The 16,182-nt window shown below is 53.6% G+C and overlaps 1 protein-coding gene and 1 long non-coding RNA gene across 4 annotated transcripts in view; both read right to left on the bottom strand.

The window, feature by feature from the left end:
* CUX2 (cut like homeobox 2) overlaps window positions 1-16,182 on the bottom strand; it is a 57,994-nt gene that overhangs the window by 40,955 nt on the left and 857 nt on the right. Inside the window, exon 1 of one of the 3 annotated variants that reach the window (XM_040577128.1) lies at window positions 6,334-6,448. The exons of the other annotated variants lie outside the window; for them this stretch is intronic. The gene's annotated coding sequence lies outside the window, so the exon portion shown is untranslated. Of the gene's footprint in view, window positions 1-6,333; window positions 6,449-16,182 lie in introns of those variants that run through there. 3 annotated transcript variants of the gene reach the window in all.
* Window positions 13,763-15,797, bottom strand: LOC121079611. Its single transcript, XR_005825106.1, has 2 exons — window positions 15,631-15,797; window positions 13,763-14,212 (listed from the first exon to the last, which is right to left on the bottom strand). It is a non-coding gene; the product is annotated as an uncharacterized LOC121079611 (long non-coding RNA).

The following is a 16,182-nucleotide window of genomic DNA, read 5'->3' as shown; positions in this document are numbered from 1 at the left end:
CACGAGGGCAGCAAAGAGCAGTTGCAAATTGGGCAGAAACATGGTCAAAACATGCTCCCCTTTGCCACACCGTGCCACCGATCCCGTGGCACGGCAGGCACAGAGAGCAGGACCCCCAGGACCGAGGGCTGCCGCCGAAGAGAGACATCTCTGGCTGTAACTACATAACTCAGAATAAGAAGACAAAGCTGGAACACAGCGCAATTAATGCAGGAAGCATCGATTTCTGCCCAGCACCAAGCTGCCTCATTAATTCCAGGTGCTCCTACGAGCCGCTTCCAGCACAGGCTGGACGCTGCGACGGGAGGCAAGCGGGAGAATATGGGATGGCGAAACCCCTCCGTGTGTGCCCTCAGCCCTGCCAACAAGGAACCGGCAGTGGGATGTGGGAAGAGACCCCCGAGGGTGGATTTTGGGAGCTCCCCCCCCCAGTGTCCCCACCATCCCAGGGACAAGGGCTTCGCGTCTCGCTCGGCGCGGAGTCCCCCCTGCCGCAACGAATGCCAAAGCTGGTTTGCACTTGATGGAGCCTGACAAGAGCAACAATCACAGATTAGTACGGAAACTTCTTGCTTTTCAACAAAGGTTAATAAATAGTGACAGCATTAAGTCTATTCTGATTAACTATGCTGAAAGATATTATTGCCGTTTGTAACGCGGGATCATTATTGGATTAAGCGCCGTGTGTAAAAATGAAATGTGAGGTTTAATCTCCAGCGCAGGCTCACCGCGCTCTGATGCAGCCCGTGCAGCTCTCAGAGCCTCCTTGTATTAAATTCGGTGACTTGCTCTGCCGACAGATACCATCTCCCACGCGCTGCCTTTCAAGTTGGTCGGATTTTGCATTCCTCGACCGGCACCGCCGCTGCAATTTGCCGTGAGAAGGAGCCACGTGTCCTGGCTGAGATCAAGCCCCAGGCCCCATCATCTCCCAGTGCAGTACTTGCAGCAGTATTCAACATCCCCCGCATCCCATGGGGGGACAGGGACTGGGACAGGGGACACGGCGCTCCCCACGGCACGTCCCGCGCCCCGCTGCTGGGACACCTGGGGGGCAGATGTCTGCAGGGAAAATCTTTCTAAAACAGCCACTAACAGCAAAAATTCCAAAGCGAGAAGACCAACATAGAGAGACAACGTCCATGCAGAGGAGGGGGAAGAGGAGGAGGTGCAGAATCCTGATTATTTGCCGTAACCTGCTAATTTTGGTGTGTCACATAAATTCTCTTCAGCTGCTCATGCAGCGTTTGCTTATGAGCCTGGAGCTCAGACAGGTGTTGTGGCTTTTAGTTGGACACACTCGGCCCAAATTCACCTGCCGTCAGCCTGCCTAATGCCAACGTAGCTACACCAGGGAGGAATTCGATCCATTTTTACTCAAATTGGGAAAGAAATGGCTCCACGCAGCCCCGGCACCTCCCACGGCTCCCCCCACGCTGCGCGTCTTCTTTCACCGAGAATGCCACAGCAGTGAAAAACAGGATTCATTTCCTCCAGAAAAAGGCATTTCTGAAGATGTCCTCGCTTGAAATACTGGGAAAACCAATTCTGAACACCTCCCAGAAGAAAACATTCTTTTTTTATCATTATTTTTTTTAGTTTAGCAGCTCATGTTTATCGTTCCTGCCATTAGTATTACGCCTACATTATTTCGCTCCACGGCACGAGGACTACTTTATAACATGACATAATGGCTTAACTATTCAATTATTGCATATTTTCTTATTTTTAAAATCGTTAAGAGCAGCTGCTACTTAGTCCTGATTGAAACCCCTTATCTCCTTCCCCAGATCAAAGGGGTGGCTGCTTGTGGTAATGGAAACGGTTTGACACCTCGATCAAAGCCTCTGCTGTTTGTGCTGTCGGAAAAGTGTTTGACACTTGTGTCAAAGCGTCAAACTATTTCATTACAGTGCCAACCGGAGACACTTTGACTACGGGAGATAAGATGTTTCAATCAATCAGCATCCACAAATGGCCTCCCCCTATGATTAAAAAAAATAAAATAATAAGGTGGTTCTGGCTAGAGTTTGCAACGCGGCCGCGGGGCGTTGTAGCTGCTGGTGCGCAACGAAGCACTGCAGTAAAGAGGAATGGCACAAAAACAAATGCGAAAGCCAAGAAAACAGAATTTGAAACAAAAATCCCAAAAGTTTAATAAAAAAATAAAAACATGCCATTTTTTGGAAGCACTGAGACATCCCACCTCTACGAACCCAGAGCAGCAGCCGGGTGCTGCCGGGGCTCCCAGCAGAGCCGCTGGGGCGAGGATGCAGGGACCCAGCCCTGCCATCGCCACCACGTCCAGGGGAGGTGGCACCGACATGCCCACGGAGCAAAAAGATTTGCAAAATTTAGTTAGAAAGGAAGATCTCCAACGTCATCACCTCCATCTACCCTGACAAACCCATGTAGTGGCTGCTGGGGGTCAAAGATGGGAAGGTGACGTGGGACCAGGGACGGTGACGTGGGACCAGGGATGGGGACATGGGACCAGGGATGCCTGGAGGCAGCACTGGTGTCCCCACGCTGTGCTGTCCCACCAGTCCCACCCGTGTCAATGCTGCCACCCTAATGCCACCAGGGCCACTGGCTCCAAGCCTGGCTGTGAGTTATCCACTGAGCAAGCGCTGCTCGTTTAACCGTTTAATTGCATAGCGGCCTCCGGCACACTCACTGCTGATTTTCCCAAACTCACTGGCTAGCACCCAAAATGAACCGTATTCCTCAGGCTCGACCATTTGGGACTTTGACGAGGAGGAGGAAAGTGGCACAGTGGGGTCTGGCTGGGGCAGGAGAGCTGCATGTGAGGATGGGGATAGGAACAGGGTTGGGGATGGGGACGGGGACGGGGACAGGGACAGCTCCTGCCCCAGTCTCTGGGGTGCGGCTGCAAAGCCTCTGCGCTCTCCTCCCTGCAAACTCCCCCTGCAAAATTAGTTTTTAGCAAAGCCACTTATCACCTTAACCATCTATCGATCCCCTGACTCCCGGCCAGCGCTCCTAGGATCCGAGGAAAGGCAGAAAAACACGGCTGCGAGGGAGCATTCTGGGCAACTCCGCTCCGGCCGCCCCTCGCCTGGGGGAACCCTGCAGCTGGGCTGGGGGACACGAGCGGGCGAGGACTGGCACAGATGACCCATCTCACTGCCACCTGGGCCCCTGGGCCAAATCCTGCCCTCTGAGGCGGCTGCAGGCGGTCAATATATCGATGGGAAGCTCGGGCAGGCGGCCAGAGCGGGTGTGTGCCCGATCCGACGGCACCCTGCGCCACTCCGGCTGCTGCTCAACCCCATATTTCACAGCAAACAAAACAGAAGGCAGGAAAACCAAAGGAAACCGTTTATGCTTTTGCCAGGAAAATGGAAAAGAGCGCAAGAAGGAAGCTGGAGATTATCCGTGGGGACCTCTGCTGATGGAAACACAAGGGTTTGGAGAGCTCAAGGTAAAAATCCCAATTTGCATTGGGTCCTACCCACCTCGAGCTCTGGAAGCTCGGGAGATTGGTTTCGAACCAGCAATATGCACATCATTCACTCGGCTCTTCTTTTTAAGATAGATCTGTTGCCTGGATTTTAGAGCTGCTCCCCAAACATGTTCTCAACCCCAGCCCCATGGGGCTGTGGCAGAGGTGATGCAGCGCGGGGAGCCCGGGGAGCTCCCGTGGGACGATCGCAACAGAGAATAAAAACTAAAATCACCTGAGCCCCATTCGGCAGGAAAACAACCCTATCTCCGGCACACTGCCTAACCCCAAGCTGTGCAGCCAAGAAAGTCACAAGGTCTTTGAAAAAGAGCCTTCCTTCTTCCCCTGGGTGACAGCCACGCATCAGAGGAGACGGAGCCACCGGGACGCGCTCGAGCACCAGGAGCAAGCCCAGCCCAGCTGGGATGCAGCCAACACCGAGCCGAGGATGTCTGAGCACCCCAAAATGTCATGGGGGGGTCTCAGAGACACCTTCCTTCATCTGCTGGGGACAGGACATCCCATGGGAAGACACAGCAGTGAAGGCGAGGAGCACGCTGCAGAGCACAGCCCCCGGCCCCGCACGCTTCCCAGCAGCATCGATCTCCCCGCGGTAGCAGCCAGTATAATTTTGCTTGGCTTCAAATACCTGGCGATCATGAATTCTTTGGCCACAAGGTTATAAAGCATTCTCTAAAACATGAGAAAAAGATTAAGCCTGCTTATAGTTAATAATATACTGTATACTGTCTATCAAGCTGGCTGTTTGCTATTGAGAGCCTACTATTAGACACTTATTTAAAAGGCCTTTCAAGGCTTCCGAAGAAAGTGCAGTTATGCATTTTTTTTTTTCTGGCAAGAACTACTATAGATAAACATCAATTCGCTCCTGCAGATCACAGTCGCAGTAAATAAATTTTTCAGGAAGCTAAGTTCCATACAAAGACTTCTCAAAGCTCCCATTTCACACAACATCAATGTTTGGCCTCTGAGAAATAAAAGCTCTGAGGTTGCTTTATCCAAAGCTAAATTATCAATTGTAGCTGCTTAAAAAAAAAAATAAAAAATAGGGCATTGCAATGAGAAACCAGCGTGGGGACGGCAAGGAGACAACACCATTCGTAGACAGCGTGGCCGTTCAGAGACAAAATGGGGAAAGACAGAGATTTTGCTGGCAATTGATCGGGTCTTTTGCCTCTGCAAAGGCTTCAGCAGCCCAAAACTTCTGGGTGAACGGCGCTGCGGCCGTGCAGCGGGCGACATTACCGGCTGGCATGCCAACAACCAGCTCCAGGCAGGCTCAGCAGCCAGCACTTGTGCTATTTTCTTTTATGGCTTTTTCAAGTAGCGGGCTGGGATTATCCATTACGGAGTATTTGTCACCAAAAAAACCCCACGCCGGCTGTAACACTAAAAGCGGCGGCTCCTTGGCTTGCAGCTGAGCGGGAAGGACGTGCAGCCCAAAGGGGACCCCCGGTGCCTCTCCAAGCAGCTTGCCCTTGCAGAGGGCAGAGGTGGGGGCTGTGGCACCCCGCATCCCATATCCCACATGCCACATCCCATCCCGTATCCCACGGTGGTTCTGCAGCTGCGGCTGTGCCGCACATGCCTTGTAGCAGCCCCGGGACCTGCTGGCGCTGTCGGAGCCAGGAGCGTGCTAAGGCTCAGGACGCTCCATCTGCTCCGTGTTGGAAGGGATGCTGGGCTCTGTTATTCTGTAATTATTAGCCAAAAATAAGAGATGAATGCAGAAACCCTTCCAGGCGGAGGTAATGCATGCTGGTAGGAAGGGATGGGTAAGGAAAAGATGCCTTCTGCCAAAATGCGACCTGCGTGTCCCTCGAGGCTGTGCCTAACATACCCGAATACCCCAAGCTGTAGGAGCCTCGTACCTGGAAGAATGGCTTAAAACTCCCAGGGGAAGGAGGACAAGATTACGTGCTGGTCTCGGTGACTCCAGCTGAAATTAGTGCAGCCTGCTCCTGACACAAGAGGTTGTACCTGCCAGCCTTGGGACTGCCACCAGCACGGCTTCGCAGACCCAAATTAACCCGGCGCTGCGAAGCAGCAACCTTCGTTCATTCCCTTAAATTGCAAATTAAGGAGCACGGCGACACTCCCCATCGTGCCGCTGCCACCCGCTCCCCTTGCGGGGGGCACCCCGGCACCCGTGGCACGTTTTTGGGGTCATTCCTGCCCGAGCAAGGACACCAAAGCCCAGGCACCGATCCGCGCTTCATTTACTTACTTCGTTGCTAAACACAAAGGCAATTAGGAGAGTTAATAAGTCACCAGAGAAGCCGCTGCCTTTCTCAGGCCTAAAAACCAGGCACGTCCCTGCTACCTGCCAAAGGGCACCCACGATGGATCATCGCAATCCGTGCTTTCTGAGCAGTTATTAAACATAAAACCCAGGCCAGCTGCCCCCCCTACTCTTTGTGAAAATGTTTTGCTTTCAACCATTCTCAGAAAACAACCAGTGGATACTCGACAGAGAAGCACATCCTCCATCACTAAAATAAACTTAATTTGAAAGTCGTGAACTCGTGACGCCCATTGCTCTCCCGAAAATAAACCCGCCGGGGATGATATAAGATGCATATTTAACCTTCTGATGTTGCTCATGTTTTTAGCAGAAACCGATCCATCACCCGCCCCGGCTGCTGCCACCACGGCTGTCCCCAAGTCCCACAGCTGTATTTCCAGAGCCACGGAGCTGTGATCTTAACCGATCCACGGCGAGAGGGGAAATATTTGTTTGGGTGAAGGAGGTGGCCAGGAGGCACAAGTTTTGAAAGTAAAATCGCAGAGCACCCAGGGAAAAGCCATGCAAACTGCCATTACGACCAACTTCTCTGTATCAATACCTGCCAGCAACAGAGCTTCCCAATGATCCGTCAGCGCTCACCAAACGACCCCACAGTAATCCTTAATCCAGTGCCACGGCTTGCAAAGTTTTATTTATGAGACTTTTACCTTTTCGGTTACTGAAAAGGAGTGAGGGAGGGAGGTGGGAGTTTAATTTTCCGGCAGGCCCATTATGCTTGTTGTTAATGCTCGCTTCGGGCCAAAATTTTGACACACCAGCTTCAAATTAGGAGAAAATGTATTTTATGCATGCTTGTACAAAAGGAAACGCACGTGAGCGTTATGATGCAATGCAGCACACCGAGCTTGGGGTGCCTTTTGCGCCTCAAGCACTCAAAAAAAAAAGGGTAAAGATAGCATCTCCACCCCGAATTTAACTTTGAGTGGGAATTCTGCTCTTGTAGAATTAAGGGCAGTGATGAAATCAACCGAGTGACTCCCTTTGAAGGCTTCTTGCACCCAGGGTGTGGGCTGGAGACCTTCAGGCTGGGGCTTGTTGCTGCTCCTCGAATGGCAGAGAGACCCCTGAGCCCTTGGGGACGTCCCCAAGGAGTGGCACAGTCCCTGCGGGGGCCCTCCTATGGTAGGCAAAATCTGCTCGCCGGGAAGTGTTTTTCCATCGATAACAGAGCTAAACCAAGCTGTTGGCAAGCCCTCTCCTCTCCTGAGGAGCACCACGGATTTGGGAGCTGGCTGGCAGCAGAAGCTTGTATGGTGGGCAATGCAGGTGACTTCTTTTGGGGATGGGGGGGGGGGGAGGGGGGGGCAGCCCCGCGCCGAGCTGCGTACGAGTGCGAGCAAACAGTCCTGTAAATAAAGAGCACCTCCGCCCTGTCTCCACAATGCTACCCTTATTGAGTGAGTCAGATGTTCTGCTGATTAAAAATTGATCCATTTCAAAATCTAATCAACAGAATAGGATTCTTTCATATGTTATCAAGGCAGCTGCTGACAACAAAAACCAAACCTGTTATTAACCCATGAACCCCAATGACCTGAACCTGGCTGGGCTCTGGAACCGTAAATTATTCAGTAGTCCAAGAGCAATCCCGTAAGCCTGATGAATTTACGCACTGACTGGAGCCTTTGTGGGTTAAAGCCAATATCACAGCCCCACGGGTCCCCGGGGACGCGGTTCATGACACGCTGCCATTCTGTGTCATGCCTGTGAATACATTACCGGCGTCTGCTCAGCTTCGCCTTTCAAATGTCTACTTCTTTTCTTTTTTTTTTAATTTTTTTTTCCCCATATAAAACGACTTTATGGGTCCGCATGGCACCGGAGGGAGCGGCCGCAGCGCTGGAAGAGCCTCGTGCAGCAGTGCTGCAGGGCTGGGAGCCCAAAAGTCCCACGGACGTGCCACGCAGCCAGGTCTTGGCACAAGTCTTTGCTTTGGAGCAAAATCTGAAGAAACGAGAGATGAAGACCAAATGCTTCGCATCCCTGCTCTGAGATGTTGCTCTCCGGGGCGGTGATGCTTCTCCGCCGCCATGCCTTGCCCCGGGCACCGCCGCCCGCATGCCTCCAGCTCGGGATGCTCTCCAGGGCAAAGCCCCTGCCCTCGGCACCGCTGCACATTTTTTATTTAAGCCCCTGCCCTCGGCACCGCTGCACATTTTTTATTTTCCATCGCCAGCCCGCCGAGGTCCCAACCCCGGTGCCAGGCGGCTGCGTCATTCACCCGGCGTAGGAGGCTTCGACCAGAATGGGAAAAAGTCGGCGCCGCATAAACCGAGCTGGAAGCCGGCGACTCTTCCCTTAAATACTAATATATTTATAAGTTCAACGACTCTCTGACCTCCCCTTAGAGCCAAAACGACCCCCGGGGAGCCCCCTCAGAGATGCCGCTATCGATCCCGTCTGGCTGCCATCTCGCGGCGAGCATCGAAACCCCTCCAGCCCCATGGAAAAGCCCTCGGGAGCCCCCTGGGTAAACGAGGGACAACAGGGTCCTGTGCTTCCCTGATCTGGGCTCCAACAGTGCCTGCCGAGCTCCTCTCTCCCCACCTAAAACCTGGGGGATGCAATTCTGCCTACAGCAGCAGAGCCACGAGACGTGGGGCTTTCTCCTGCGACCTGCTGGATGCGGGCATTTCAGTCCTGGTGCAATGAAAGAGCTCAGGGAAAGGACCGGCTCCGTCCAGAAGCTCAGATGCACGGAAGGAGTGCACCACGGCTCTCAACAGGGCGGGAGAAACACCAGGTATTGACTTTTTTTTCCCATGCAAGTCCAGCAGCGCTCTAAAACCAACCCAGAAAGCAGCAGCAGCAAGTGGGTACCAGCGCTGCCAGCAAAAACACAAGCATTTTCGTGCTGTTTTGTGTGTTTTTTTTTTTAAAGCCTTCCTGGTTAAAGCCTTCTGGCTTGACATCACCAAGCATTGCATCTCTCCGAGGGATGCTCCAAATGTGATTCTGCAGCTCTGCAGCCCCTGGCTATGGGGTACCTCCATTGAAACGTGGCTGGGGGGTCCCCGATGAGACCCCCCCCTGATATTCCGCATCTTGTCGGGAAGCAGGGCCTGGGGGAATGTGCAGGGCAGGATGTGGCCGGGGGCTTCTGCTCGGCTTCACAGCCGCCCTCCAGCGCGGGCACTGCAGCGATGTGTGCGAAAAACCACGGGTCCTCAGCTCCATCATCATCGCCGCCGGGGAGGAAGGCTCGCCCGCGATCGCTGCTGCCAGGGCAGGCGGGATCGGCCCCTCGGCTCCCTCCTCGCTACCTAATAATCACACTTGTGCGAAGCTGTTGCCGTACATAACGAAAAGAGAAAACATCCTTGGAGAGCCTAACAATCAGACAATTTTTAAGATCATGGAGCATTAAACCATTCCCAGTAGGGTTTACTAATCAAACAGCCAAATCCTTCATAACCAACCAATCCCTACAGAGCAATTAAATCCTTCCCCTTTAAAACACTTGGCACACTGTCTGGGGACGAAAAGAAAAATTTGCAAAATTCATTTGATAAATTAACCAGGGAAAAGAAAGAAGTGAATCAAGCTTTGTTCTTTTCATTTTTTTTAATTATGGAATTCACAATGCCTGAATAATGTTTAATAAGAACTATGAAAAATTCCTAACAGTATTACAACACAACACAAAAGAATTAACCTGGTTACCGTGAAAAATTGCATATTTAATTAAGAACAGAGAGTTCAAAACTATCCAGAGATTTCAAAAGTACTGCTGCCTAAGGGGCTAAATTACACGCTCGCAGTGCTGCTAACAGGGCTGGAGCGCGCAATCATTACCCAAGTGTCCCCATTAAGTGACAATGGGCAGATGACATCAAATTCATTTCAAAAGCAACAGGAACTGAAGCATTCACTTGGGTAGTGGAAGGCAAAGCGACTACCCTGCTGGTATAAACCAGACCCCTTGTTGATAAAGGCAATAATTAAAGAATAATGTTAATTAGCTGCTTTTATTTGAAGGAGCGGCGCGGCGGCCCCGGCTCTGCTGCCTCCACGGCGCGCGCCGTGCTCACGCGGCGGGGAACTGCATGGGCAAAGCCGTGTCCCCCGGACGGCCGCACCAATTGCTGCTTTTGGGGCCAAAAAATGGTGTTTTGGCAAACCCAAAGTTCCGGGGACAACGAGGCAGGAGGCTCGCGGGGCTGCAGGGCAGGTGGTCCCCAGGAGCATCGCTCCCAGCCCCGGCCCCAAAGGCATGGTGGGGAAAGCCAACGTGTCTCACGGGGGGATTTTGGCAACGCTGCTCCTCCAACCCGTGTCCCTCCATCCCTTGCTGAGAAGATGGGGGAAGAGCGGGGTAATCATTACCCAGCTCTGGCGATGAAGCAATGTTTGCAAAATGCTCCGGGAGCCGTGGCTGAACGCTGTCTGCCCCACCAGAGGGGCACGATTATTAATAAAGACCGTTAATAAAGACCACGACGATGAATAAAGACCGAATGTCCTCAGCAATAACGCAGCAGCCGGGTGGCTCCCCAGATCCCACGAAGACGAGCGGCCGTGCTTACGCTGCACATTACGAGACCTGCTGCCAGCACCAGGTAATACTTTATGATGTTATCCTGACGGAGGAAAACAAAGGGAGCCCGAGGTCCTGACTTCAGTGTAAAACTGCAGGAGCGTTACCAAAGGCAACCGTAGCATGCTCAGAGCGGCTGACGCACGGCGCAGTTCCCACTAGAGTAATATTTACACGGGGTTCAAATTGGTTATTTACTTTTTTAGAAATCCGTGTTGCAGAAGAACTAGCTAGCACGCACGCACCGAGCAATTAATATTAAAACAGCCGCGCATTAGCAGCAAGTCACTTAAACTGCAGCTAAATCAATGCTCCGGGGTCCTGTTGCAGCTTTGGGGAAATCATTAAATGTTACACCAAACTAGTCAAAAAAATAATTACACAGCAAGGCCATATTAAAAAGCACTGAAACCACTCTGGAACAAGGCCTCGGTATGTGCATATGCGCCAGCGTCTGCGTGCGTGGGACCGGGAAGCTCGACTGAGAAGAAATTCCCCATTTCCACCGCGCCTGCACAGCCTCCTGCCCGGCTGCATACACCCTCCTGGGGCTTCTCACCCCAAAACCCTGGCTTGCAGGAATCCTCCATGCCTGTCAGTGGGGAAACTGAGGCACAAAGGCACAAGGCAGTGATGGAGCACGGTGCTGATGCTGGCAGGGTTTGTTCCTCCCACCCAGGTTTTGCTGCCGCTGCAAGACGTGCCGAAAACTGCAGGAAAGCATGAGCCACAAAACCAGGTAATTAGAAAACTCTCCATCATGGATGCTAACGCAACACGCACCAGAAAGTGTTACGGAAGGGGAAAACTTTTTAATAAAGTCTGCAAGTATATATTCCTCCTTTATCAACCTCAAGATTTATTGACCGGAGAAGCCATATTGACTGAATAAATCTTGATAATGACCCCAGCAGAAGTCAATACCTGCTTATTATCTCCCAAGTTGGGGAATTACATCTTCCTATAATAGGAGCAGGATGGTACAAAATGTTCTGAGAAACTTCCCGGAGCCTTTCTGGGGAAATGGATGCCCTCGACGTGCCTGTTACCATCCCGGAGGGAGCCTTCCCGGCCATCAGCCGTGCCGCTGATCGCTCTGCACCTTGAGGAACGCCGCATTTGAACCCTAAATTAATTTAGCTCAGAGTGAGGCTTAGCCCCGGGATGCTTCAGCCCCCAGCTTCCCTTTGTCGAGTTGGAGCGGCAATTCCCAGGGAAATTCCCTGAAATTCAGGACCGGGGACTTGGCCTTACAGCAACATAACTGCACGATGCCCACGGGATATGGGGCTGCCCCCAGGATCCCACACCCTCTGCTCTCCCCCGGGTGGCAAAACCAGCAGGAGGGGAAAACTGAGGGGCACGCCAGCCCCAGAGCCACAATCTCACCGCCGAGCCAAGCCAGGACTTGTGCATTCAGAGACGGCGTTTCGTTTGCCAACCGGTAACTTGACGTTCAGCGGAGAAAACAGCAGCTCGGGGACCGGAGCACACAATTATGCCTGCATTTTTATGTGGAGTCTCTGCAGACAGCAAGAAAAATTAACTGGAGGGAGCCGCTACTGTGCCAACATATGGAGGGAGATGAATAGCTAGTTCTCCATGCTCCGCTGAGGTTATCTAGTTAAGCAAGTACCTCCTAAAGGACTCGCAGGCTGGGAGTGTGCTGTTTGCTTAATCTGGTCATAAATAATAATTCGGATCGCCAAACGTTTTAGCATTCAGCTCCACCTGCACGCAACCGCCCTGCCGCGACGCGCCAGGCTCTGAGAGCCCCTCCAGCCCGCGCCGCTCGCCCCGGCCGGGGGCCCAGTGCTCCCAGTCCAGCCCCACGGCCACCAGTCCGGGTGACCAGTAGGGCTGCGACCCTTCTCTGCAATCCCACGGGAACAAATTATATTTTAATCCATGTCCCCTATTCGCCTCGTGGTCACAATCTCCACCCCCCCCCCAAGGCCACGGAGACAATCCACTAAACTGGATCAGGAGGCCAGCGCACATATCTCTAATGGGCTGTGGCACGCACACAATTAATTAATGGATTTATTAATTAGGGAAGAAGTCACTCTTCGGGCTGGAATTGGGGTCACCGGTTTCTAAAGTGAGAGCCGCAGAGCTAAAGATAAACTCTCATTTTCCGCAGTTCTCTTCTCGTCTGGCAGCGTCTCAATTATTCAGCCACAAGGTAAAAAAAAAAAAAAAAAAAAAAAAACACGTTACACCTCAGGAACTCCGGGCTCTGATTTTCTGCCCGTGGCGAGGCCGAGGGCCAGCGGCAAGTGGGGCCAGGAGTGGTGTGAGGCCACCAAGGCTTCAGAGGGGCAGGCAGGAGCATCAGCTGCCCACGGGTGGCTGTGATGCCCGGCTGGATGTCCACGGTGCCACACCATAGGGACAGTGGCTGCTGTACACCTTGAGCTACAAGGAAACAGGGCTTCTGGGTGAAAGAGAGAAATGCCAACAGTGTCCCTGCCAAAAGATGAGCTGCAGGGCACAGCAGAGACAGCAGAGAACCCCCACGGGAGAGCACCGCTACCACTGCCCTGGGCACCGGGAAGGTTTCCAGGGGAGCGCACGGCTATCGGGCACCAGGGAACCCAGACACAAGACAGACGCCTGCAGAGAACCAGGCTTCGTTATTTCCACTGCTGCTAAATTTGCATTAATTTTCCAAACACCGTCATTCTCCAGCCCACGTCCCACCTGCCTGGTGCACGGGGAGAAGCTGGAGCCACCAGGATGCCCCAAATGTGTCAACCACCCAGCAGCGCCCCGAGCCAGCCCCGCACGGGCACAGGATTCACCCACCCCGCAAAACCCTGAGATCTCCGCGTGGGAAGGAACGCCGACGCTTACGAGGGATGGGAAGCATCGTCCCCTTTCCCACCGAGGAGCTTAGCATCCCTTGACAACACAGCTGAGCACCCGACAGACCCACCGCAACCACAGCGTGGTGGGGAAGAGCCACAGCGGGGGCTTCCCTGGCCTCCAGCACCGTCCCCGGGCTCTCCATGCCCTGGCTCCCCCCTCACCCCTTGGGCACGGTGACCCCCGGCACCTGCCCACCCTTCATCGCCCGCTTCTCGCTGCAGAGGACACCTCTGCCAAGTGGGGTGAGCACAGATTTACCTCCATGCCACGAGGAACTGGTGCCCATTGCTGGGCTAGACCCACCAGCACCAATGTGCCATACCCCAGGTGAATTTTGACCTGGGCCTCCGATGGGCTATGAGCACAACAGAAGCTGGTTCAGCAGCACGGAGAGCCTGAGGCTGCGGGCAGGGCTCTGGAGATGCTGGAGGAACCCGGGAGATCCCACAGCTCTCTCCTTTATAGCCCCAAAACCACGCAGGCCCGGGGGCGTGAGGAGGTGAAGCTCCCCTGCTCAGAGCCCAAAGCAGCGCCGCCAAGTTTATCAGTCCAAGCTTTGGGAATTAAGCTTCAGCCAAGAGGACTGATAGCTTATTTACTGCTGTCATCTATATAAAGAAGAATTTTGACACATTGTTAAATGATAGCACATTTAGATAAGTCAAGCTGTCATATCATTTAATGGATGTCTAAACTCCCTCTGTAGCTGATATGTAAAATTTATGCACTTCAGAATATCATAAGGTTATAATATTTTAATCACATCCACATTTTTTTTTTTTCTTTCCTCCCTCTAAACTTGGAGAAGACGCCAGCCACCGCAGCGCGCACGAGGCTGCCGGCGCGCCGCGATCCGGCAGGGGCAGCGCCGAAGTTTCTGCCCAAGTCCCCGCCAAGTCTGCTCCTCCGCGCGGCGCAGGCACGCAGCGAGCGGGTGCATTGCAGGGAATAAAGCGAGCAGCATTTTCTTTGACGAAGCCAACGCCGGAGCCATGTAGCCAGAGCTAATCTGCATAATGAGATGTGGAGACATTTATAAAAGATGGCTATAATAGGTCTCTCTCCCCTCACTTGCCGTTGTATTTATTATCCCAAATCAGCAGCTCACAACTCTTCCCTTTTTTTTTTTGCTGTTTTAACATGGAGTGGGTTAGATTAAAGCAGCATCCGGAATGCGGCGCGTGTAATCTGTACAGCGCTAAACCGAACATAATAAAACAAGAGCAAATTAAAGCACGGGAAAAAAACACAAGGTATGAAGCCCGTTATGACTATTACACACAAGAAAGCTGTAAAAAAATACTGCATTAGCAATGTACACAATAAAACAATCTCATAACCCAGTGAAATATGTCTGGTATTATCTTTGATAGAATTTTATCTCTTCTCATTTCCGAGACTATTTGCTGTAAAAAGGCTCGATGCCGTTTCGATCAAAGTGCTACCGAGGAGCACATTATCTACATGTTTTACATATGCCCACCATTCATCAGGGCTGCTCAAACTCTGCCATTCCCAGCAAGCCCTAGGCCAGCAGAGCTGCTTAGACACACACATTAAAGAGAAAGAAAAAAGGAGAAAGGAAAAAAAAAAAAAAAAAGAAAAGCTCGCAGAAGAATAAATGGATTGTTTCCCTTCTTTTTTTTTTTCCTTTTAAATAGAGGGCATCAGGCCGAGCTGGCACAAGGTCACCTTTCCCACCGGGAGCCCGGGGAGGCGGCAGCACCGCTGCCTGGACACAGGTCCCCCGCCAGCACCGCTGCCGTCCCCGCTCAGCGGCCACCTCCCCAGCTCCCCGCCACGCAAAGTTGCCCCCGCCGCCCGCCCCGCTCCGTCGACCCCATGGAAAAGTGGCTGCCAATATTTGCCTTGAATTCCAGGGTCTGCACCCACCCGGGGAAAAACTCATCGGCGTGATGTACCGAGGAATGCTTTTGTAGCCGGAGCTCTTACAGCCCTAATCCCTTTCCCACCACAATGCCATACGCGAGCAGTCGCGGCGAGCCGGCTCTCCGTGCTACCTGCATTACTTTTAGGGTCGGCTATCACAGACGCAGCCCGTAAGCTGCTTAAAAGCCAAAACGCATTAAATGCTGGCACTGTTGATACGGCACCGGAGCCCCCGTAAATCGCATTTAGATTTCTTTACCACCCCCCCCCCCCCCCCCCCGTGAAGCGTGCTGCGTTTTTAAACTCCGTGACATCCTACGGGGACAAAACCCTTTCAATAACCGCGTAAAGGAGCATTTCGGCTCTCGCAGCGGATCCAGGTTCGGTTTCGTCCCCTTCGGTGGCACGTTCGCAGCGCTATTGTGTTAACTGCCGGGCTCCCCGCCACCGAGGTGCCCCACCGAGGTGGCCGGCTGCAAGCATCCCCGCGTCCCTCCGCGGTCACCCAGCCCTCCCGCCCGTTAACAAAGGACTTACCGTTAATTTCACAGCCCGCCGGCACTACGGCTGGATACAGCATCCGTGACCTGCACGGAACCACAAAGGAGCTCTCCGGCGGCGCCCAGACAGCCGCGTCCATCCCGAGTCCGCCTCGCCGGCAGTCGCATCCCTACCCGGCACCTCGGAGCCTGACACCGGTCCCGGTAAACCCCCCCCCCCCCCCCCCGCCCCGACCACACCGGCGCCGGCAACTCTGCAAGCTGCCTCCTCCAGCCCCGAATAACAACAGGAGCGCAGGGGGGGCTCCGGCCGGCCCCGGGCACGTCTCCTCCTCCTCCTCCTCTTCCTCCTCCTCCTCCTCCTCTCTCCCCGGTGCTACGATCGCGAACTGAGCTCCCCCCCCCCCCCGGAGCGGGGGCCGCGGGCCGCTCCACCGGGCACCTGCGACTCAGCCCGGCCGGGCCGGGCCGGGCCGGGCCGGGGGGGGGGGGGGGGCGAAACTTGGCGGCGGGGCGGCCGGGGGGGGGGGGGGGTGGGGGGGCTCCCCGCCGGTGTCCGCCCGCCCCCCCCCCGTTCTCTCCCCGTCTC

Source organism: Cygnus olor, chromosome 17 (assembly GCF_009769625.2).
Source record: "Cygnus olor isolate bCygOlo1 chromosome 17, bCygOlo1.pri.v2, whole genome shotgun sequence".
In the NCBI taxonomy this organism is placed as follows: domain Eukaryota; kingdom Metazoa; phylum Chordata; class Aves; order Anseriformes; family Anatidae; genus Cygnus; species Cygnus olor.
Note: the sequence above shows the minus strand (reverse complement) of the source record. Positions and strands in the feature narration are given on the sequence as shown.